This window comes from Aquarana catesbeiana, linkage group LG02 (genome assembly GCF_042186555.1).
Source record: "Aquarana catesbeiana isolate 2022-GZ linkage group LG02, ASM4218655v1, whole genome shotgun sequence".
NCBI classification, from domain to species: Eukaryota; Metazoa; Chordata; class Amphibia; order Anura; family Ranidae; genus Aquarana; species Aquarana catesbeiana.
This window is the reverse complement of record NC_133325.1, coordinates 595,325,441-595,347,091: the sequence shown is the minus strand read 5'-3', so window position 1 is coordinate 595,347,091 and position 21,651 is coordinate 595,325,441. Positions and strand designations below refer to the sequence as shown.

At 39.3% G+C, this 21,651-nt stretch overlaps 24 non-coding genes across 24 annotated transcripts; all 24 read left to right on the top strand.

Annotated features, from left to right (window-relative positions):
- Positions 1–245: 245 nt before the first annotated feature.
- Positions 246–460, top strand: LOC141131080 (small nucleolar RNA U3). The gene has a single exon (XR_012242699.1). It is a non-coding gene; the product is annotated as a small nucleolar RNA U3 (small nucleolar RNA).
- A 676-nt stretch (positions 461–1,136) lies between these two features.
- On the top strand, positions 1,137–1,351 carry LOC141130927 (small nucleolar RNA U3). The gene has a single exon (XR_012242566.1). It is a non-coding gene; the product is annotated as a small nucleolar RNA U3 (small nucleolar RNA).
- A 676-nt stretch (positions 1,352–2,027) lies between these two features.
- On the top strand, positions 2,028–2,242 carry LOC141131089 (small nucleolar RNA U3). Its single transcript, XR_012242707.1, has one exon. It is a non-coding gene; the product is annotated as a small nucleolar RNA U3 (small nucleolar RNA).
- A 676-nt stretch (positions 2,243–2,918) lies between these two features.
- On the top strand, positions 2,919–3,133 carry LOC141131009 (small nucleolar RNA U3). The gene has a single exon (XR_012242637.1). It is a non-coding gene; the product is annotated as a small nucleolar RNA U3 (small nucleolar RNA).
- A 676-nt stretch (positions 3,134–3,809) lies between these two features.
- LOC141130910 (small nucleolar RNA U3) lies at positions 3,810–4,024 on the top strand. Its single transcript, XR_012242550.1, has one exon. It is a non-coding gene; the product is annotated as a small nucleolar RNA U3 (small nucleolar RNA).
- Positions 4,025–4,700: 676 nt separating this feature from the next.
- On the top strand, positions 4,701–4,915 carry LOC141130991 (small nucleolar RNA U3). The gene has a single exon (XR_012242622.1). It is a non-coding gene; the product is annotated as a small nucleolar RNA U3 (small nucleolar RNA).
- Positions 4,916–5,591: 676 nt separating this feature from the next.
- Positions 5,592–5,806, top strand: LOC141131054 (small nucleolar RNA U3). The gene has a single exon (XR_012242677.1). It is a non-coding gene; the product is annotated as a small nucleolar RNA U3 (small nucleolar RNA).
- Positions 5,807–6,482: 676 nt separating this feature from the next.
- Positions 6,483–6,697, top strand: LOC141130909 (small nucleolar RNA U3). The gene has a single exon (XR_012242549.1). It is a non-coding gene; the product is annotated as a small nucleolar RNA U3 (small nucleolar RNA).
- A 676-nt stretch (positions 6,698–7,373) lies between these two features.
- Positions 7,374–7,588, top strand: LOC141130990 (small nucleolar RNA U3). Its single transcript, XR_012242621.1, has one exon. It is a non-coding gene; the product is annotated as a small nucleolar RNA U3 (small nucleolar RNA).
- Positions 7,589–8,264: 676 nt separating this feature from the next.
- Positions 8,265–8,479, top strand: LOC141131053 (small nucleolar RNA U3). The gene has a single exon (XR_012242676.1). It is a non-coding gene; the product is annotated as a small nucleolar RNA U3 (small nucleolar RNA).
- Positions 8,480–9,155: 676 nt separating this feature from the next.
- Positions 9,156–9,370, top strand: LOC141130919 (small nucleolar RNA U3). Its single transcript, XR_012242557.1, has one exon. It is a non-coding gene; the product is annotated as a small nucleolar RNA U3 (small nucleolar RNA).
- A 676-nt stretch (positions 9,371–10,046) lies between these two features.
- On the top strand, positions 10,047–10,261 carry LOC141131021 (small nucleolar RNA U3). Its single transcript, XR_012242648.1, has one exon. It is a non-coding gene; the product is annotated as a small nucleolar RNA U3 (small nucleolar RNA).
- Positions 10,262–10,937: 676 nt separating this feature from the next.
- Positions 10,938–11,152, top strand: LOC141130981 (small nucleolar RNA U3). The gene has a single exon (XR_012242613.1). It is a non-coding gene; the product is annotated as a small nucleolar RNA U3 (small nucleolar RNA).
- Positions 11,153–11,828: 676 nt separating this feature from the next.
- On the top strand, positions 11,829–12,043 carry LOC141130908 (small nucleolar RNA U3). Its single transcript, XR_012242548.1, has one exon. It is a non-coding gene; the product is annotated as a small nucleolar RNA U3 (small nucleolar RNA).
- Positions 12,044–12,719: 676 nt separating this feature from the next.
- Positions 12,720–12,934, top strand: LOC141130933 (small nucleolar RNA U3). The gene has a single exon (XR_012242569.1). It is a non-coding gene; the product is annotated as a small nucleolar RNA U3 (small nucleolar RNA).
- A 676-nt stretch (positions 12,935–13,610) lies between these two features.
- On the top strand, positions 13,611–13,825 carry LOC141131040 (small nucleolar RNA U3). Its single transcript, XR_012242665.1, has one exon. It is a non-coding gene; the product is annotated as a small nucleolar RNA U3 (small nucleolar RNA).
- A 676-nt stretch (positions 13,826–14,501) lies between these two features.
- On the top strand, positions 14,502–14,716 carry LOC141130907 (small nucleolar RNA U3). Its single transcript, XR_012242547.1, has one exon. It is a non-coding gene; the product is annotated as a small nucleolar RNA U3 (small nucleolar RNA).
- A 676-nt stretch (positions 14,717–15,392) lies between these two features.
- Positions 15,393–15,607, top strand: LOC141130989 (small nucleolar RNA U3). Its single transcript, XR_012242620.1, has one exon. It is a non-coding gene; the product is annotated as a small nucleolar RNA U3 (small nucleolar RNA).
- Positions 15,608–16,283: 676 nt separating this feature from the next.
- LOC141131088 (small nucleolar RNA U3) lies at positions 16,284–16,498 on the top strand. Its single transcript, XR_012242706.1, has one exon. It is a non-coding gene; the product is annotated as a small nucleolar RNA U3 (small nucleolar RNA).
- A 676-nt stretch (positions 16,499–17,174) lies between these two features.
- LOC141130980 (small nucleolar RNA U3) lies at positions 17,175–17,389 on the top strand. The gene has a single exon (XR_012242612.1). It is a non-coding gene; the product is annotated as a small nucleolar RNA U3 (small nucleolar RNA).
- Positions 17,390–18,065: 676 nt separating this feature from the next.
- LOC141130906 (small nucleolar RNA U3) lies at positions 18,066–18,280 on the top strand. Its single transcript, XR_012242546.1, has one exon. It is a non-coding gene; the product is annotated as a small nucleolar RNA U3 (small nucleolar RNA).
- A 676-nt stretch (positions 18,281–18,956) lies between these two features.
- Positions 18,957–19,171, top strand: LOC141130988 (small nucleolar RNA U3). The gene has a single exon (XR_012242619.1). It is a non-coding gene; the product is annotated as a small nucleolar RNA U3 (small nucleolar RNA).
- Positions 19,172–19,847: 676 nt separating this feature from the next.
- LOC141131091 (small nucleolar RNA U3) lies at positions 19,848–20,062 on the top strand. The gene has a single exon (XR_012242708.1). It is a non-coding gene; the product is annotated as a small nucleolar RNA U3 (small nucleolar RNA).
- Positions 20,063–20,738: 676 nt separating this feature from the next.
- Positions 20,739–20,953, top strand: LOC141130955 (small nucleolar RNA U3). Its single transcript, XR_012242589.1, has one exon. It is a non-coding gene; the product is annotated as a small nucleolar RNA U3 (small nucleolar RNA).
- The last annotated feature ends 698 nt before the right edge of the window (positions 20,954–21,651 follow it).

Sequence of the window (21,651 nt, the reverse complement as noted above, 5' to 3'; positions counted from 1 at the left end):
CGGGTTACCAAAAGGACATCCAAAAGAATCAAGATAGCCAATATAAGGCATCAAGAAATGTTACGATTTGAGAGAAAAGAATTGCAAAATGATTTTTCTTTAGAATAGGACGTTGGCAAACAGGCATCTTAATTATTACTACTTGATTTCTACAAGTAGTTTACATTGGAGGTTAACAAACATGTTCACCATTTGTTGAAGGAATAGTGGTTAAGATGTTGCTGAAATCTTTGCTTTGGCTAAGTAGGATTATACTTTCAGGTATCATTTCTGCAGGTTTCAAAGAGAGAAACGTGCTCGAAAGCGTCCAAACTCATCTTCCACGATGATGAATTTTAGGGTTCTTGTCTCAGAAGGATTCTTGTTGGCAGTGCTGCTCTATGCAGGTGCTGCCACCATTTAATGACGTTGTCATCTTTCTAGATGGGAAGATGGCATGAGGGAACTCATTCAGAGTGGTTGTTTGAGTGCTGAGAGTCTTGTATTGTTTCAAAAACAGCTGAGTTTCCAATTTTATGTTTTGGTCTAATTTATAAACCATGTCTTTTATTTACTAATTGCAAGATGGAAACAAAAATGACATGATATTTCTATGTGGGAAGGTTGTTAGCAGTGCGACAGGCAGTCGCTGCTCATGTTTTTCCTTTGGCTTGTGCACTTGGAGGAAATGGAAACAATACTCATGGAACCCAAGGAAAGATTCTGGGGCTTTATATGTTAGAAAGACAAAGAAAAGACTGTCCTCACTGACAAACCATTCTTTCGGAAGCAAAGGAAACATGCCAGGCCATTCTATTTTTAAAGAGGTGAAAACAAAAATGCTCCATCTGCGTTGTAGTCTCTCCTGTTTCTGCGCTGAACAAGACTGTGAGGTGCTTTTAAAACTTTGCTCGGGTTACCAAAAGGACATCCAAAAGAATCAAGATAGCCAATATAAGGCATCAAGAAATGTTACGATTTGAGAGAAAAGAATTGCAAAATGATTTTTCTTTAGAATAGGACGTTGGCAAACAGGCATCTTAATTAATACTAATTGATTTTTACAAGTAGTTTACATTGGAGGTTAACAAACATGTTCACCAATTGTTGAAGGAATAGTGATTAAGATGTTGCTGAAATCTTTGCCGTGGCAAGGTAGGACCATACTTTCAGGGATCATTTCTGTAGGATTCAAAGGGAGAAATGTGCTCGAAAGCATCCAAACTCACCTTCCACGATGATGAATTTTAGAGTTCTTGTCTCAGAAGGATTCTTGTTGGCAGCGCTGCTCTATGCAGGTGCTGCCACCATTTGATGACATTGTTATCTTTCTAGATGGGAAGATGGCAGGAGGGAACTCATTCAGAGTGGTTGTTTGAGTGCTGAGAGTCTTGTATTGTTTCAAAAACAGCTGAGTTTCCAATTTTGTGTTTTGGTCTAATTTGTAAACCATGTCTTTTATTTACTAATTGCCAGATGGAAACAAACATGACACGATATTTCTATGTGGGAAGGTTGTTAGCAGTACGACATGCAGTCGCTGCTCTTGTTTTTCCTTTGGCTTGGGCGCTTGGAGGAAATGGAAACAGCGCTCATGTAACCCAAGGAAAGATTCTGGGGCTTTATATGTTAGAAAGACAAAGAAAAGACTGTCCTCACTGACAAACCATTCTTTCGGAAGCAAAGGAAACATGCCAGGCCATTCTGTTTTTAAAGAGGTGAAAACAAAAATGCTCCATCTGCGTTGTAGTCTCTCCTGTTTCTGCGCTGAACAAGACTGTGAGGTGCTTTTAAAACTTTGCTCGGGTTACCAAAAGGACATCCAAAAGAATCAAGATAGCCAATATAAGGCATCAAGAAATGTTACGATTTGTGAGAAAAGAATTGCAAAATGATTTTTCTTTAGAATAGGACGTTGGCAAACAGGCATCTTAATTATTACTACTTGATTTCGACAAGTAGTTTACATTGGAGGTTAACAAACATGTTCACCATTTGTTGAAGGAATAGTGGTTAAGATGTTGCTGAAATCTTTGCTTTGGCTAAGTAGGATTATACTTTCAGGTATCATTTCTGTAGGTTTCAAAGAGAGAAATGTGCTCGAAAGCGTCCAAACTCATCTTCCACGATGATGAATTTTAGGGTTCTTGTCTCAGAAAGATTCTTGTTGGAAGTGCTGCTCTATGCAGGTGCTGCCACTATTTAATGACGTTGTCATCTTTCTAGATGGGAAGATGGCATGAGGGAACTCATTCAGAGTGGTTGTTTTAGTGCTGAGAGTCTTGTATTGTTTCAAAAACAGCTGAGTTTCCAATTTTATGTTTTGGTCTAATTTATAAACCATGTCTTTTATTTACTAATTGCAAGATGGAAACAAAAATGACATGATATTTCTATGTGGGAAGGTTGTTAGCAGTGCGACAGGCAGTCGCTGCTCATGTTTTTCCTTTGGCTTGTGCACTTGGAGGAAATGGAAACAATACTCATGGAACCCAAGGAAAGATTCTGGGGCTTTATATGTTAGAAAGACAAAGAAAAGACTGTCCTCACTGACTAATCATTCTTTCGAAAGCAAAGGAAATATGCTAGGCCATTCTGTTTTTAAAGAGGTGAAAACAAAAATGCTCCATCTCCGTTGTAGTCTCGCCTGTTACTGCGCTGAACAAGACTGTGAGGTGCTTTTAAAACTTTGCTCGGGTTACCAAAAGGACATCCAAAAGAATCAAGATAGCCAATATAAGGCATCAAAAAATATTACGATTTGAGAGAAAAGAATTGCAAAATGATTTTTCTTTAGAATAGGATGTTGGCAAACAGGCATCTTAATTATTACTACTTGATTTCTACAAGTAGTTTACATTGGAAGTTAACAAACATGTTCACCATTTGTTGAAGGAATAGTGGTTAAGATGTTGCTGAAATCTTTGGCGTGGCAAGGTAGGACTGTACTTTCAGGGATCATTTCTGTAGGATTCAATGGGAAAAATGTGCTCAAAAGTGTCTAAACTCACCTTCCACGATGATGAATTTTAGGGTTTTTGTCTCAAAAGGATTTTTGTTGGCAGTGCTGCTCTATGCAGGTGCTGCCACCATTTGATGACATGGTCATCTTTCTAGATGGGAAGATGGCAGGAGGGAACTCATTCAGAGTGGTTGTTTGAGTGCTGAGAGTCTTGTATTGTTTCAAAAACAGCTGAGTTTCCAGTTTTGTGTTTTGGTCTAATTTGTAAACCATGTCTTTTATTTACTAATTGCCAGATGGAAACAAAAATGACATGATATTTCTATGTGGGAAGGTTGTTAGCAGTACGACAGGCAGTCGCTGCTCATGTTTTTCCTTTGGCTTGGGCGCTTGGAGGAAATGGAAACAGCGCTCATGGAACCCAAGGAAAGATTCTGGGGCTTTATATGTTAGAAAGACAAAGAAAAGACTGTCCTCACTGACAAACCATTCTTTCGGAAGCAAAGGAAACATGCCAGGCCATTCTGTTTTTAAAGAGGTGAAAACAAAAATGCTCCATCTGCGTTGTAGTCTCTCCTGTTTCCGCGCTGAACAAGACTGTGAGGTGCTTTTAAAACTTTGCTCGGGTTACCAAAAGGACATCCAAAAGAATCAAGATAGCCAATATAAGGCATCAAGAAATGTTACGAATTGAGAGAAAAGAATTGCAAAATGATTTTTCTTTAGAATAGGACGTTGGCAAACAGGCATCTTAATTAATACTAATTGATTTTTACAAGTAGTTTACATTGGAGGTTAACAAACATGTTCACCAATTGTTGAAGGAATAGTGATTAAGATGTTGCTGAAATCTTTGCCGTGGCAAGGTAGGACCATACTTTCAGGGATCATTTCTGTAGGATTCAAAGGGAGAAATGTGCTCGAAAGCGTCCAAACTCAACTTCCACGATGATGAATTTTAGAGTTCTTGTCTCAGAAGGATTCTTGTTGGCAGCGCTGCTCTATGCAGGTGCTGCCACCATTTGATGACATTGTTATCTTTCTAGATGGGAAGATGGCAGGAGGGAACTCATTCAGAGTGGTTGTTTGAGTGCTGAGAGTCTTGTATTGTTTCAAAAACAGCTGAGTTTCCAATTTTGTGTTTTGGTCTAATTTGTAAACCATGTCTTTTATTTACTAATTGCCAGATGGAAACAAAAATGACATGATATTTCTATGTGGGAAGGTTGTTAGTAGTGCGACAGGCAGTCGCTGCTCATGTTTTTCCTTTGGCTTGGGCGCTTGGAGGAAATGGAAACAACGCTCATGGAACCCAAGGAAAGATTCTGGGGCTTTATATGTTAGAAAGACAAAGAAAAGACTGTCCTCACTGACAAACCATTCTTTCGGAAGCAAAGGAAACATGCCAGGCCATTCTGTTTTTAAAGAGGTGAAAACAAAAATGCTCCATCTGCCTTGTAGTCTCTCCTGTTTCTGCGCTGAACAAGACTGTGAGGTGCTTTTAAAACTTTGCTCGGGTTACCAAAAGGACATCCAAAAGAATCAAGATAGACAATATAAGGCATCAAGAAATGTTACGATTTGAGAGAAAAGAATTGCAAAATGATTTTTCCTTAGAATAGGACATTGGCAAACAGGCATCTTAATTATTTCTACTTGATTTCTACAAGTAGTTTACATTGGAGGTTAACAAACATGTTCACCATTTGTTGAAGGAATAGTGGTTAAGATGTTGCTGAAATCTTTGCCATGGCAAGGTAGGACTATACTTTCAGGGATCATTTCTGTAGGATTCAAAGGGAGAAATGTGCTCGAAAGGGTCCAAACTCACCTTCCACGATGATGAATTTTAGGGTTCTTGTCCCAGAAGGATTCTTGTTGGCAGTGCTGTTCTATGCAGGTGCTGCCACCATTTGATGACATTGTCATCTTTCTAGATGGGAAGATGGCAGGAGGGAACTCATTCAGAGTGGTTGTTTGAGTGCTGAGAGTCTTGTATTGTTTCAAAAACAGCTGATTTTCCAATTCTGTGTTTTGGTCTAATTTGTAAACCATGTCTTTTATTTATTAATTGCCAGATGGAAACAAACATGACACGATATTTCTATGTGGGAAGGTTGTTAGCAGTACGACAGGCAGTCGCTGCTCTTGTTTTTCCTTTGGCTTGGGCGCTTGGAGGAAATGGAAACAGCGCTCATGGAACCCAAGGAAAGATTCTGGGGCTTTATATGTTAGAAAGACAAAGAAAAGACTGTCCTCACTGACAAACCATTCTTTCGGAAGCAAAGGAAACATGCCAGGCCATTCTGTTTTTAAAGAGGTGAAAACAAAAATGCTCCATCTGCGTTGTAGTCTCTCCTGTTTCTGCGCTGAACAAGACTGTGAGGTGCTTTTAAAACTTTGCTCGGGTTACCAAAAGGACATCCAAAAGAATCAAGATAGCCAATATAAGGCATCAAGAAATGTTACGATTTGTGAGAAAAGAATTGCAAAATGATTTTTCTTTAGAATAGGACGTTGGCAAACAGGCATCTTAATTATTACTACTTGATTTCTACAAGTAGTTTACATTGGAGGTTAACAAACATGTTCACCATTTGTTGAAGGAATAGTGGTTAAGATGTTGCTGAAATCTTTGCTTTGGCTAAGTAGGATTATACTATCAGGTATCATTTCTGTAGGTTTCAAAGAGAGAAACGTGCTCGAAAGCGTCCAAACTCATCTTCCACGATGATGAATTTTAGGGTTCTTGTCTCAGAAGGATTCTTGTTGGCAGTGCTGCTCTATGCAGGTGCTGCCACCATTTAATGACGTTGTCATCTTTCTAGATGGGAAGATGGCATGAGGGAACTCATTCAGAGTGGTTGTTTGAGTGCTGAGAGTCTTGTATTGTTTCAAAAACAGCTGAGTTTCCAATTTTATGTTTTGGTCTAATTTATAAACCATGTCTTTTATTTACTAATTGCAAGATGGAAACAAAAATGACATGATATTTCTATGTGGGAAGGTTGTTAGCAGTACGACAGGCAGTCGCTGCTCATGTTTTTCCTTTGGCTTGGGCGCTTGGAGGAAATGGAAACAGCGCTCATGGAACCCAAGGAAAGATTCTGGGGCTTTATATGTTAGAAAGACAAAGAAAAGACTGTCCTCACTGACAAACCATTCTTTCGGAAGCAAAGGAAACATGCCAGGCCATTCTGTTTTTAAAGAGGTGAAAACAAAAATGCTCCATCTGCGTTGTAGTCTCTCCTGTTTCCGCGCTGGACAAGACTGTGAGGTGCTTTTAAAACTTTGCTCGGGTTACCAAAAGGACATCCAAAAGAATCAAGATAGCCAATATAAGGCATCAAGAAATGTTACGAATTGAGAGAAAAGAATTGCAAAATGATTTTTCTTTAGAATAGGACGTTGGCAAACAGGCATCTTAATTAATACTAATTGATTTTTACAAGTAGTTTACATTGGAGGTTAACAAACATGTTCACCAATTGTTGAAGGAATAGTGATTAAGATGTTGCTGAAATCTTTGCCGTGGCAAGGTAGGACCATACTTTCAGGGATCATTTCTGTAGGATTCAAAGGGAGAAATGTGCTCGAAAGCGTCCAAACTCAACTTCCACGATGATGAATTTTAGAGTTCTTGTCTCAGAAGGATTCTTGTTGGCAGCGCTGCTCTATGCAGGTGCTGCCACCATTTGATGACATTGTTATCTTTCTAGATGGGAAGATGGCAGGAGGGAACTCATTCAGAGTGGTTGTTTGAGTGCTGAGAGTCTTGTATTGTTTCAAAAACAGCTGAGTTTCCAATTTTGTGTTTTGGTCTAATTTGTAAACCATGTCTTTTATTTACTAATTGCCAGATGGAAACAAAAATGACATGATATTTCTATGTGGGAAGGTTGTTAGTAGTGCGACAGGCAGTCGCTGCTCATGTTTTTCCTTTGGCTTGGGCGCTTGGAGGAAATGGAAACAACGCTCATGGAACCCAAGGAAAGATTCTGGGGCTTTATATGTTAGAAAGACAAAGAAAAGACTGTCCTCACTGACAAACCATTCTTTCGGAAGCAAAGGAAACATGCCAGGCCATTCTGTTTTTAAAGAGGTGAAAACAAAAATGCTCCATCTGCCTTGTAGTCTCTCCTGTTTCTGCGCTGAACAAGACTGTGAGGTGCTTTTAAAACTTTGCTCGGGTTACCAAAAGGACATCCAAAAGAATCAAGATAGACAATATAAGGCATCAAGAAATGTTACGATTTGAGAGAAAAGAATTGCAAAATGATTTTTCCTTAGAATAGGACATTGGCAAACAGGCATCTTAATTATTTCTACTTGATTTCTACAAGTAGTTTACATTGGAGGTTAACAAACATGTTCACCATTTGTTGAAGGAATAGTGGTTAAGATGTTGCTGAAATCTTTGCCATGGCAAGGTAGGACTATACTTTCAGGGATCATTTCTGTAGGATTCAAAGGGAGAAATGTGCTCGAAAGGGTCCAAACTCACCTTCCACGATGATGAATTTTAGGGTTCTTGTCCCAGAAGGATTCTTGTTGGCAGTGCTGTTCTATGCAGGTGCTGCCACCATTTGATGACATTGTCATCTTTCTAGATGGGAAGATGGCAGGAGGGAACTCATTCAGAGTGGTTGTTTGAGTGCTGAGAGTCTTGTATTGTTTCAAAAACAGCTGATTTTCCAATTCTGTGTTTTGGTCTAATTTGTAAACCATGTCTTTTATTTATTAATTGCCAGATGGAAACAAACATGACACGATATTTCTATGTGGGAAGGTTGTTAGCAGTACGACAGGCAGTCGCTGCTCTTGTTTTTCCTTTGGCTTGGGCGCTTGGAGGAAATGGAAACAGTGCTCATGGAACCCAAGGAAAGATTCTGGGGCTTTATATGTTAGAAAGACAAAGAAAAGACTGTCCTCACTGACAAACCATTCTTTCGGAAGCAAAGGAAACATGCCAGGCCATTCTGTTTTTAAAGAGGTGAAAACAAAAATGCTCCATCTGCGTTGTAGTCTCTCCTGTTTCTGCGCTGAACAAGACTGTGAGGTGCTTTTAAAACTTTGCTCGGGTTACCAAAAGGACATCCAAAAGAATCAAGATAGCCAATATAAGGCATCAAGAAATGTTACGATTTGTGAGAAAAGAATTGCAAAATGATTTTTCTTTAGAATAGGACGTTGGCAAACAGGCATCTTAATTATTACTACTTGATTTCTACAAGTAGTTTACATTGGAGGTTAACAAACATGTTCACCATTTGTTGAAGGAATAGTGGTTAAGATGTTGCTGAAATCTTTGCTTTGGCTAAGTAGGATTATACTATCAGGTATCATTTCTGTAGGTTTCAAAGAGAGAAACGTGCTCGAAAGCGTCCAAACTCATCTTCCACGATGATGAATTTTAGGGTTCTTGTCTCAGAAGGATTCTTGTTGGCAGTGCTGCTCTATGCAGGTGCTGCCACCATTTAATGACGTTGTCATCTTTCTAGATGGGAAGATGGCATGAGGGAACTCATTCAGAGTGGTTGTTTGAGTGCTGAGAGTCTTGTATTGTTTCAAAAACAGCTGAGTTTCCAATTTTATGTTTTGGTCTAATTTATAAACCATGTCTTTTATTTACTAATTGCAAGATGGAAACAAAAATGACATGATATTTCTATGTGGGAAGGTTGTTAGCAGTGCGACAGGCAGTCGCTGCTCATGTTTTTCCTTTGGCTTGTGCACTTGGAGGAAATGGAAACAATACTCATGGAACCCAAGGAAAGATTCTGGGGCTTTATATGTTAGAAAGACAAAGAAAAGACTGTCCTCACTGACTAATCATTCTTTCGAAAGCAAAGGAAACATGCCAGGCCATTCTGTTTTTAAAGAGGTGAAAACAAAAATGCTCCATCTGCGTTGTAGTCTCTCCTGTTTCTGCGCTGAACAAGACTGTGAGGTGCTTTTAAAACTTTGCTCGGGTTACCAAAAGGACATCCAAAAGAATCAAGATGGACAATATAAGGCATCAAGAAATGTTACGATTTGAAAGAAAAGAATTGCAAAATGATTTTTCTTTAGAATAGGACGTTGGCAAACAGGCATCTTAATTATTACTACTTGATTTCTACAAGTAGTTTACATTGGAGGTTAACAAACATGTTCACCATTTGTTGAAGGAATAGTGGTTAAGATGTTGCTGAAATCTTTGCCATGGCAAGGTAGGACTATACTTTCAGGGATCATTTCTGTAGGATTCAAAGGGAGAAATGTGCTCGAAAGTGTCCAAACTCACCTTCCACGATGATGAATTTTAGGGTTCTTGTCTCAGAAAGATTCTTGTTGTCAGTGCTGTTCTATGCAGGTGCTGCCACCATTTGATGACATTGTCATCTTTCTGGATGGAAAGATGGCAGGAGGGAACTCATTCAGAGTGGTTGTTTGAGTGCTGAGAGTCTTGTATTGTTTCAAAATCAGCTGAGTTTCCAATTCTGTGTTTTGGTCTAATTTGTAAACCATGTCTTTTATTTATTAATTGCCAGATGGAAACAAACATGACATGATATTTCTATGTGGGAAGGTTGTTAGGAGTACGACATGCAGTCGCTGCTCTTGTTTTTCCTTTGGCTTGGGCGCTTGGAGGAAATGGAAACAGCGCTCATGGAACCCAAGGAAAGATTCTGGGGCTTTATATGTTAGAAAGACAAAGAAAAGACTGTCCTCACTGACAAACCATTCTTTCGGAAGCAAAGGAAACATGCCAGGCCATTCTGTTTTTAAAGAGGTGAAAACAAAAATGCTCCATCTGCGTTGTAGTCTCTCCTGTTTCTGCGCTGAACAAGACTGTGAGGTGCTTTTAAAACTTTGCTCGGGTTACCAAAAGGACATCCAAAAGAATCAAGATAGCCAATATAAGGCATCAAGAAATGTTACGATTTGAGAGAAAAGAATTGCAAAATGATTTTTCTTTAGAATAGGACGTTGGCAAACAGGCATCTTAATTATTACTACTTGATTTCTACAAGTAGTTTACATTGGAGGTTAACAAACATGTTCACCATTTGTTGAAGGAATAGTGGTTAAGATGTTGCTGAAATCTTTGCTTTGGCTAAGTAGGATTATACTATCAGGTATCATTTCTGTAGGTTTCAAAGAGAGAAACGTGCTCGAAAGCGTCCAAACTCATCTTCCACGATGATGAATTTTAGGGTTCTTGTCTCAGAAGGATTCTTGTTGGCAGCGCTGCTCTATGCAGGTGCTGCCACCATTTGATGACATTGTTATCTTTCTAGATGGGAAGATGGCAGGAGGGAACTCATTCAGAGTGGTTGTTTGAGTGCTGAGAGTCTTGTATTGTTTCAAAAACAGCTGAGTTTCCAATTTTGTGTTTTGGTCTAATTTGTAAACCATGTCTTTTATTTACTAATTGCCAGATGGAAACAAACATGACACGATATTTCTATGTGGGAAGGTTGTTAGCAGTACGACATGCAGTCGCTGCTCTTGTTTTTCCTTTGGCTTGGGCGCTTGGAGGAAATGGAAACAGCGCTCATGTAACCCAAGGAAAGATTCTGGGGCTTTATATGTTAGAAAGACAAAGAAAAGACTGTCCTCACTGACTAATCATTCTTTCGAAAGCAAAGGAAATATGCTAGGCCATTCTGTTTTTAAAGAGGTGAAAACAAAAATGCTCCATCTCCGTTGTAGTCTCGCCTGTTACTGCGCTGAACAAGACTGTGAGTTGCTTTTAAAACTTTGCTCGGGTTACCAAAAGGACATCCAAAAGAATCAAGATAGCCAATATAAGGCATCAAAAAATATTACGATTTGAGAGAAAAGAATTGCAAAATGATTTTTCTTTAGAATAGGATGTTGGCAAACAGGCATCTTAATTATTACTACTTGATTTCTACAAGTAGTTTACATTGGAAGTTAACAAACATGTTCACCATTTGTTGAAGGAATAGTGGTTAAGATGTTGCTGAAATCTTTGGCGTGGCAAGGTAGGACTATACTTTCAGGGATCATTTCTGTAGGATTCAATGGGAAAAATGTGCTCAAAAGTGTCTAAACTCACCTTCCACGATGATGAATTTTAGGGTTTTTGTCTCAAAAGGATTTTTGTTGGCAGTGCTGCTCTATGCAGGTGCTGCCACCATTTGATGACATGGTCATCTTTCTAGATGGGAAGATGGCAGGAGGGAACTCATTCAGAGTGGTTGTTTGAGTGCTGAGAGTCTTGTATTGTTTCAAAAACAGCTGAGTTTCCAGTTTTGTGTTTTGGTCTAATTTGTAAACCATGTCTTTTATTTACTAATTGCCAGATGGAAACAAAAATGACATGATATTTCTATGTGGGAAGGTTGTTAGCAGTACGACAGGCAGTCGCTGCTCATGTTTTTCCTTTGGCTTGGGCGCTTGGAGGAAATGGAAACAGCGCTCATGGAACCCAAGGAAAGATTCTGGGGCTTTATATGTTAGAAAGACAAAGAAAAGACTGTCCTCACTGACAAACCATTCTTTCGGAAGCAAAGGAAACATGCCAGGCCATTCTGTTTTTAAAGAGGTGAAAACAAAAATGCTCCATCTGCGTTGTAGTCTCTCCTGTTTCTGCGCTGAACAAGACTGTGAGGTGCTTTTAAAACTTTGCTCGGGTTACCAAAAGGACATCCAAAAGAATCAAGATAGCCAATATAAGGCATCAAGAAATGTTACGAATTGAGAGAAAAGAATTGCAAAATGATTTTTCTTTAGAATAGGACGTTGGCAAACAGGCATCTTAATTAATACTAATTGATTTTTACAAGTAGTTTACATTGGAGGTTAACAAACATGTTCACCAATTGTTGAAGGAATAGTGATTAAGATGTTGCTGAAATCTTTGCCGTGGCAAGGTAGGACCATACTTTCAGGGATCATTTCTGTAGGATTCAAAGGGAGAAATGTGCTCGAAAGCGTCCAAACTCAACTTCCACGATGATGAATTTTAGAGTTCTTGTCTCAGAAGGATTCTTGTTGGCAGCGCTGCTCTATGCAGGTGCTGCCACCATTTGATGACATTGTTATCTTTCTAGATGGGAAGATGGCAGGAGGGAACTCATTCAGAGTGGTTGTTTGAGTGCTGAGAGTCTTGTATTGTTTCAAAAACAGCTGAGTTTCCAATTTTGTGTTTTGGTCTAATTTGTAAACCATGTCTTTTATTTACTAATTGCCAGATGGAAACAAAAATGACATGATATTTCTATGTGGGAAGGTTGTTAGCAGTGCGACAGGCAGTCGCTGCTCATGTTTTTCTTTTGGCTTGGGCGCTTGGAGGAAATGGAAACAGCACTCATGTAACCCAAGGAAAGATTCTGGGGCTTTATATGTTAGAAAGACAAAGAAAAGACTGTCCTCACTGACAAACCATTCTTTCGGAAGCAAAGGAAACATGCCAGGCCATTCTGTTTTTAAAGAGGTGAAAACAAAAATGCTCCATCTGCGTTGTAGTCTCTCCTGTTTCTGCGCTGAACAAGACTGTGAGGTGCTTTTAAAACTTTGCTCGGGTTACCAAAAGGACATCCAAAAGAATCAAGATAGCCAATATAAGGCATCAAGAAATGTTACGATTTGTGAGAAAAGAATTGCAAAATGATTTTTCTTTAGAATAGGACGTTGGCAAACAGGCATCTTAATTATTACTACTTGATTTCTACAAGTAGTTTACATTGGAGGTTAACAAACATGTTCACCATTTGTTGAAGGAATAGTGGTTAAGATGTTGCTGAAATCTTTGCCATGGCAAGGTAGGACTATACTTTCAGGGATCATTTCTGTAGGATTCAAAGGGAGAAATGTGCTCGAAAGTGTCCAAACTCACCTTCCACGATGATGAATTTTAGGGTTCTTGTCTCAGAAAGATTCTTGTTGTCAGTGCTGTTCTATGCAGGTGCTGCCACCATTTGATGACATTGTCATCTTTCTGGATGGGAAGATGGCAGGAGGGAACTCATTCAGAGTGGTTGTTTGAGTGCTGAGAGTCTTGTATTGTTTCAAAATCAGCTGAGTTTCCAATTCTGTGTTTTGGTCTAATTTGTAAACCATGTCTTTTATTTATTAATTGCCAGATGGAAACAAACATGACACGATATTTCTATGTGGGAAGGTTGTTAGCAGTACGACATGCAGTCGCTGCTCTTGTTTTTCCTTTGGCTTGGGCGCTTGGAGGAAATGGAAACAGCGCTCATGGAACCCAAGGAAAGATTCTGGGGCTTTATATGTTAGAAAGACAAAGAAAAGACTGTCCTCACTGACAAACCATTCTTTCGGAAGCAAAGGAAACATGCCAGGCCATTCTGTTTTTAAAGAGGTGAAAACAAAAATGCTCCATCTGCGTTGTAGTCTCTCCTGTTTCTGCGCTGAACAAGACTGTGAGGTGCTTTTAAAACTTTGCTCGGGTTACCAAAAGGACATCCAAAAGAATCAAGATAGCCAATATAAGGCATCAAGAAATGTTACGATTTGAGAGAAAAGAATTGCAAAATGATTTTTCTTTAGAATAGGACGTTGGCAAACAGGCATCTTAATTATTACTACTTGATTTCTACAAGTAGTTTACATTGGAGGTTAACAAACATGTTCACCATTTGTTGAAGGAATAGTGGTTAAGATGTTGCTGAAATCTTTGCTTTGGCTAAGTAGGATTATACTATCAGGTATCATTTCTGTAGGTTTCAAAGAGAGAAATGTGCTCGAAAGCGTCCAAACTCATCTTCCACGATGATGAATTTTAGGGTTCTTGTCTCAGAAGGATTCTTGTTGGCAGTGCTGCTCTATGCAGGTGCTGCCACCATTTAATGACGTTGTCATCTTTCTAGATGGGAAGATGGCATGAGGGAACTCATTCAGAGTGGTTGTTTGAGTGCTGAGAGTCTTGTATTGTTTCAAAAACAGCTGAGTTTCCAATTTTATGTTTTGGTCTAATTTATAAACCATGTCTTTTATTTACTAATTGCAAGATGGAAACAAAAATGACATGATATTTCTATGTGGGAAGGTTGTTAGCAGTACGACAGGCAGTCGCTGCTCATGTTTTTCCTTTGGCTTGGGCGCTTGGAGGAAATGGAAACAGCGCTCATGGAACCCAAGGAAAGATTCTGGGGCTTTATATGTTAGAAAGACAAAGAAAAGACTGTCCTCACTGACAAACCATTCTTTCGGAAGCAAAGGAAACATGCCAGGCCATTCTGTTTTTAAAGAGGTGAAAACAAAAATGCTCCATCTGCGTTGTAGTCTCTCCTGTTTCTGCGCTGAACAAGACTGTGAGGTGCTTTTAAAACTTTGCTCGGGTTACCAAAAGGACATCCAAAAGAATCAAGATAGCCAATATAAGGCATCAAGAAATGTTACGAATTGAGAGAAAAGAATTGCAAAATGATTTTTCTTTAGAATAGGACGTTGGCAAACAGGCATCTTAATTAATACTAATTGATTTTTACAAGTAGTTTACATTGGAGGTTAACAAACATGTTCACCAATTGTTGAAGGAATAGTGATTAAGATGTTGCTGAAATCTTTGCCGTGGCAAGGTAGGACCATACTTTCAGGGATCATTTCTGTAGGATTCAAAGGGAGAAATGTGCTCGAAAGCGTCCAAACTCAACTTCCACGATGATGAATTTTAGAGTTCTTGTCTCAGAAGGATTCTTGTTGGCAGCGCTGCTCTATGCAGGTGCTGCCACCATTTGATGACATTGTTATCTTTCTAGATGGGAAGATGGCAGGAGGGAACTCATTCAGAGTGGTTGTTTGAGTGCTGAGAGTCTTGTATTGTTTCAAAAACAGCTGAGTTTCCAATTTTGTGTTTTGGTCTAATTTGTAAACCATGTCTTTTATTTACTAATTGCCAGATGGAAACAAAAATGACATGATATTTCTATGTGGGAAGGTTGTTAGCAGTGCGACAGGCAGTCGCTGCTCATGTTTTTCCTTTGGCTTGGGCGCTTGGAGGAAATGGAAACAACGCTCATGGAACCCAAGGAAAGATTCTGGGGCTTTATATGTTAGAAAGACAAAGAAAAGACTGTCCTCACTGACAAACCATTCTTTCGGAAGCAAAGGAAACATGCCAGGCCATTCTGTTTTTAAAGAGGTGAAAACAAAAATGCTCCATCTGCCTTGTAGTCTCTCCTGTTTCTGCGCTGAACAAGACTGTGAGGTGCTTTTAAAACTTTGCTCGGGTTACCAAAAGGACATCCAAAAGAATCAAGATAGACAATATAAGGCATCAAGAAATGTTACGATTTGAGAGAAAAGAATTGCAAAATGATTTTTCCTTAGAATAGGACATTGGCAAACAGGCATCTTAATTATTACTACTTGATTTCTACAAGTAGTTTACATTGGAGGTTAACAAACATGTTCACCATTTGTTGAAGGAATAGTGGTTAAGATGTTGCTGAAATCTTTGCCATGGCAAGGTAGGACTATACTTTCAGGGATCATTTCTGTAGGATTCAAAGGGAGAAATGTGCTCGAAAGGGTCCAAACTCACCTTCCACGATGATGAATTTTAGGGTTCTTGTCCCAGAAGGATTCTTGTTGGCAGTGCTGTTCTATGCAGGTGCTGCCACCATTTGATGACATTGTCATCTTTCTAGATGGGAAGATGGCAGGAGGGAACTCATTCAGAGTGGTTGTTTGAGTGCTGAGAGTCTTGTATTGTTTCAAAAACAGCTGAGTTTCCAATTCTGTGTTTTGGTCTAATTTGTAAACCATGTCTTTTATTTATTAATTGCCAGATGGAAACAAACATGACACGATATTTCTATGTGGGAAGGTTGTTAGCAGTACGACAGGCAGTCGCTGCTCTTGTTTTTCCTTTGGCTTGGGCGCTTGGAGGAAATGGAAACAGCGCTCATGGAACCCAAGGAAAGATTCTGGGGCTTTATATGTTAGAAAGACAAAGAAAAGACTGTCCTCACTGACAAACCATTCTTTCGGAAGCAAAGGAAACATGCCAGGCCATTCTGTTTTTAAAGAGGTGAAAACAAAAATGCTCCATCTGCGTTGTAGTCTCTCCTGTTTCTGCGCTGAACAAGACTGTGAGGTGCTTTTAAAACTTTGCTCGGGTTACCAAAAGGACATCCAAAAGAATCAAGATAGCCAATATAAGGCATCAAGAAATGTTACGATTTGTGAGAAAAGAATTGCAAAATGATTTTTCTTTAGAATAGGACGTTGGCAAACAGGCATCTTAATTATTACTACTTGATTTCTACAAGTAGTTTACATTGGAGGTTAACAAACATGTTCACCATTTGTTGAAGGAATAGTGGTTAAGATGTTGCTGAAATCTTTGCTTTGGCTAAGTAGGATTATACTTTCAGGTATCATTTCTGTAGGTTTCAAAGAGAGAAATGTGCTCTAAAGCGTCCAAACTCATCTTCCACGATGATGAATTTTAGGGTTCTTGTCTCAGAAAGATTCTTGTTGGAAGTGCTGCTCTATGCAGGTGCTGCCACTATTTAATGACATTGTCATCTTTCTAGATGGGAAGATGGCATGAGGGAACTCATTCAGAGTGGTTGTTTTAGTGCTGAGAGTCTTGTATTGTTTCAAAAACAGCTGAGTTTCCAATTTTATGTTTTGGTCTAATTTATAAACTATGTCTTTTATTTACTAATTGCAAGATGGAAACAAAAATGACATGATATTTCTATGTGGGAAGGTTGTTAGCAGTGCGACAGGCAGTCGCTGCTCATGTTTTTCCTTTGGCTTGTGCACTTGGAGGAAATGGAAACAATACTCATGGAACCCAAGGAAAGATTCTGGGGCTTTATATGTTAGAAAGACAAAGAAAAGACTGTCCTCACTGACTAATCATTCTTTCGAAAGCAAAGGAAATATGCTAGGCCATTCTGTTTTTAAAGAGGTGAAAACAAAAATGCTCCATCTCCGTTGTAGTCTCGCCTGTTACTGCGCTGAACAAGACTGTGAGTTGCTTTTAAAACTTTGCTCGGGTTACCAAAAGGACATCCAAAAGAATCAAGATAGCCAATATAAGGCATCAAAAAATATTACGATTTGAGAGAAAAGAATTGCAAAATGATTTTTCTTTAGAATAGGATGTTGGCAAACAGGCATCTTAATTATTACTACTTGATTTCTACAAGTAGTTTACATTGGAAGTTAACAAACATGTTCACCATTTGTTGAAGGAATAGTGGTTAAGATGTTGCTGAAATCTTTGGCGTGGCAAGGTAGGACTATACTTTCAGGGATCATTTCTGTAGGATTCAATGGGAAAAATGTGCTCAAAAGTGTCTAAACTCACCTTCCACGATGATGAATTTTAGGGTTTTTGTCTCAAAAGGATTTTTGTTGGCAGTGCTGCTCTATGCAGGTGCTGCCACCATTTGATGACATGGTCATCTTTCTAGATGGGAAGATGGCAGGAGGGAACTCATTCAGAGTGGTTGTTTGAGTGCTGAGAGTCTTGTATTGTTTCAAAAACAGCTGAGTTTCCAGTTTTGTGTTTTGGTCTAATTTGTAAACCATGTCTTTTATTTACTAATTGCCAGATGGAAACAAAAATGACATGATATTTCTATGTGGGAAGGTTGTTAGCAGTACGACAGGCAGTCGCTGCTCATGTTTTTCCTTTGGCTTGGGCGCTTGGAGGAAATGGAAACAGCGCTCATGGAACCCAAGGAAAGATTCTGGGGCTTTATATGTTAGAAAGACAAAGAAAAGACTGTCCTCACTGACAAACCATTCTTTCGGAAGCAAAGGAAACATGCCAGGCCATTCTGTTTTTAAAGAGGTGAAAACAAAAATGCTCCATCTGCGTTGTAGTCTCTCCTGTTTCTGCGCTGAACAAGACTGTGAGGTGCTTTTAAAACTTTGCTCGGGTTACCAAAAGGACATCCAAAAGAATCAAGATAGCCAATATAAGGCATCAAGAAATGTTACGAATTGAGAGAAAAGAATTGCAAAATGATTTTTCTTTAGAATAGGACGTTGGCAAACAGGCATCTTAATTAATACTAATTGATTTTTACAAGTAGTTTACATTGGAGGTTAACAAACATGTTCACCAATTGTTGAAGGAATAGTGATTAAGATGTTGCTGAAATCTTTGCCGTGGCAAGGTAGGACCATACTTTCAGGGATCATTTCTGTAGGATTCAAAGGGAGAAATGTGCTCGAAAGCGTCCAAACTCAACTTCCACGATGATGAATTTTAGAGTTCTTGTCTCAGAAGGATTCTTGTTGGCAGCGCTGCTCTATGCAGGTGCTGCCACCATTTGATGACATTGTTATCTTTCTAGATGGGAAGATGGCAGGAGGGAACTCATTCAGAGTGGTTGTTTGAGTGCTGAGAGTCTTGTATTGTTTCAAAAACAGCTGAGTTTCCAATTTTGTGTTTTGGTCTAATTTGTAAACCATGTCTTTTATTTACTAATTGCCAGATGGAAACAAAAATGACATGATATTTCTATGTGGGAAGGTTGTTAGCAGTGCGACAGGCAGTCGCTGCTCATGTTTTTCCTTTGGCTTGGGCGCTTGGAGGAAATGGAAACAACGCTCATGGAACCCAAGGAAAGATTCTGGGGCTTTATATGTTAGAAAGACAAAGAAAAGACTGTCCTCACTGACAAACCATTCTTTCGGAAGCAAAGGAAACATGCCAGGCCATTCTGTTTTTAAAGAGGTGAAAACAAAAATGCTCCATCTGCGTTGTAGTCTCTCCTGTTTCTGCGCTGAACAAGACTGTGAGGTGCTTTTAAAACTTTGCTCGGGTTACCAAAAGGACATCCAAAAGAATCAAGATAGACAATATAAGGCATCAAGAAATGTTACGATTTGAGAGAAAAGAATTGCAAAATGATTTTTCCTTAGAATAGGACATTGGCAAACAGGCATCTTAATTATTACTACTTGATTTCTACAAGTAGTTTACATTGGAGGTTAACAAACATGTTCACCATTTGTTGAAGGAATAGTGGTTAAGATGTTGCTGAAATCTTTGCCATGGCAAGGTAGGACTATACTTTCAGGGATCATTTCTGTAGGATTCAAAGGGAGAAATGTGCTCGAAAGGGTCCAAACTCACCTTCCACGATGATGAATTTTAGGGTTCTTGTCCCAGAAGGATTCTTGTTGGCAGTGCTGTTCTATGCAGGTGCTGCCACCATTTGATGACATTGTCATCTTTCTAGATGGGAAGATGGCAGGAGGGAACTCATTCAGAGTGGTTGTTTGAGTGCTGAGAGTCTTGTATTGTTTCAAAAACAGCTGAGTTTCCAATTCTGTGTTTTGGTCTAATTTGTAAACCATGTCTTTTATTTATTAATTGCCAGATGGAAACAAACATGACACGATATTTCTATGTGGGAAGGTTGTTAGCAGTACGACAGGCAGTCGCTGCTCTTGTTTTTCCTTTGGCTTGGGCGCTTGGAGGAAATGGAAACAGCGCTCATGGAACCCAAGGAAAGATTCTGGGGCTTTATATGTTAGAAAGACAAAGAAAAGACTGTCCTCACTGACAAACCATTCTTTCGGAAGCAAAGGAAACATGCCAGGCCATTCTGTTTTTAAAGAGGTGAAAACAAAAATGCTCCATCTGCGTTGTAGTCTCTCCTGTTTCTGCGCTGAACAAGACTGTGAGGTGCTTTTAAAACTTTGCTCGGGTTACCAAAAGGACATCCAAAAGAATCAAGATAGCCAATATAAGGCATCAAGAAATGTTACGATTTGTGAGAAAAGAATTGCAAAATGATTTTTCTTTAGAATAGGACGTTGGCAAACAGGCATCTTAATTATTACTACTTGATTTCTACAAGTAGTTTACATTGGAGGTTAACAAACATGTTCACCATTTGTTGAAGGAATAGTGGTTAAGATGTTGCTGAAATCTTTGCTTTGGCTAAGTAGGATTATACTTTCAGGTATCATTTCTGTAGGTTTCAAAGAGAGAAATGTGCTCGAAAGCGTCCAAACTCATCTTCCACGATGATGAATTTTAGGGTTCTTGTCTCAGAAAGATTCTTGTTGGAAGTGCTGCTCTATGCAGGTGCTGCCACTATTTAATGACATTGTCATCTTTCTAGATGGGAAGATGGCATGAGGGAACTCATTCAGAGTGGTTGTTTTAGTGCTGAGAGTCTTGTATTGTTTCAAAAACAGCTGAGTTTCCAATTTTATGTTTTGGTCTAATTTATAAACCATGTCTTTTATTTACTAATTGCAAGATGGAAACAAAAATGACATGATATTTCTATGTGGGAAGGTTGTTAGCAGTGCGACAGGCAGTCGCTGCTCATGTTTTTCCTTTGGCTTGTGCACTTGGAGGAAATGGAAACAATACTCATGGAACCCAAGGAAAGATTCTGGGGCTTTATATGTTAGAAAGACAAAGAAAAGACTGTCCTCACTGACTAATCATTCTTTCGAAAGCAAAGGAAATATGCTAGGCCATTCTGTTTTTAAAGAGGTGAAAACAAAAATGCTCCATCTCCGTTGTAGTCTCGCCTGTTACTGCGCTGAACAAGACTGTGAGTTGCTTTTAAAACTTTGCTCGGGTTACCAAAAGGACATCCAAAAGAATCAAGATAGCCAATATAAGGCATCAAAAAATATTACGATTTGAGAGAAAAGAATTGCAAAATGATTTTTCTTTAGAATAGGATGTTGGCAAACAGGCATCTTAATTATTACTACTTGATTTCTACAAGTAGTTTACATTGGAGGTTAACAAACATGTTCACCATTTGTTGAAGGAATAGTGGTTAAGATGTTGCTGAAATCTTTGGCGTGGCAAGGTAGGACTATACTTTCAGGGATCATTTCTGTAGGATTCAATGGGAAAAATGTGCTCAAAAGTGTCTAAACTCACCTTCCACGATGATGAATTTTAGGGTTTTTGTCTCAAAAGGATTCTTGTTGGCAGTGCTGCTTTATGCAGGTGCTGCTACCATTTGATGACATGGTCATCTTTCTAGATGGGAAGATGGCAGGAGGGAACTCATTCAGAGTGGTTGTTTGAGTGCTGAGAGTCTTGTATTGTTTGCAGTCCCTGACTATTTCTTGTATCATGTTTGCAGTCTCTGACCATTTCTTGTATCATGTCTGCAGTTTCTGACCATCTTATGTATCATGAGTCCTGTAAAAAGCTGCGCTAAAATTATTAAAAGTTCATATAAATGACATCAAGGGGATTTCTCCAAGTCCTTATTTCAAAGTGAAAACACCACCACCGTGCACTTCTAAGCAGTAGTGACAATCCACCCTAGTAGTAGAGCCTGCTTACCAGATGGCAAGCATAAAAGGGCAAGTGGCTTTAGCCTAGCCAAGGCCTTTTAGCTTGCTGATGCTCCCGGTGTTCCTATGGGGGGTAAATCTCCAGGCTCCCTTAGGTTATCCTCATGTCGCCATTCAACACGAAAAACCCGGATGACCTGGTGGGATGTCTGTGTTCCAGATCTTCTGTATCATGTCTGCAGTCTCTGACGATCTCTTGTACCATGTCTGCAGTCTCTGACCATCTCTTGTACTATGTCTGCAGTCTCTGACCATCTCTTGTACTATGTCTGCAGTCTCTGACCATCTCTTGTACTATGTCTGCAGTCTCTGACCATCTCTTGTACTATGTCTGCAGTCTCTGACCATTTCTTGTATCATATCTGCAGCCTCTGACCATCTCTTGTATCATGTCTGCAGTCTATGACCATCTTCTG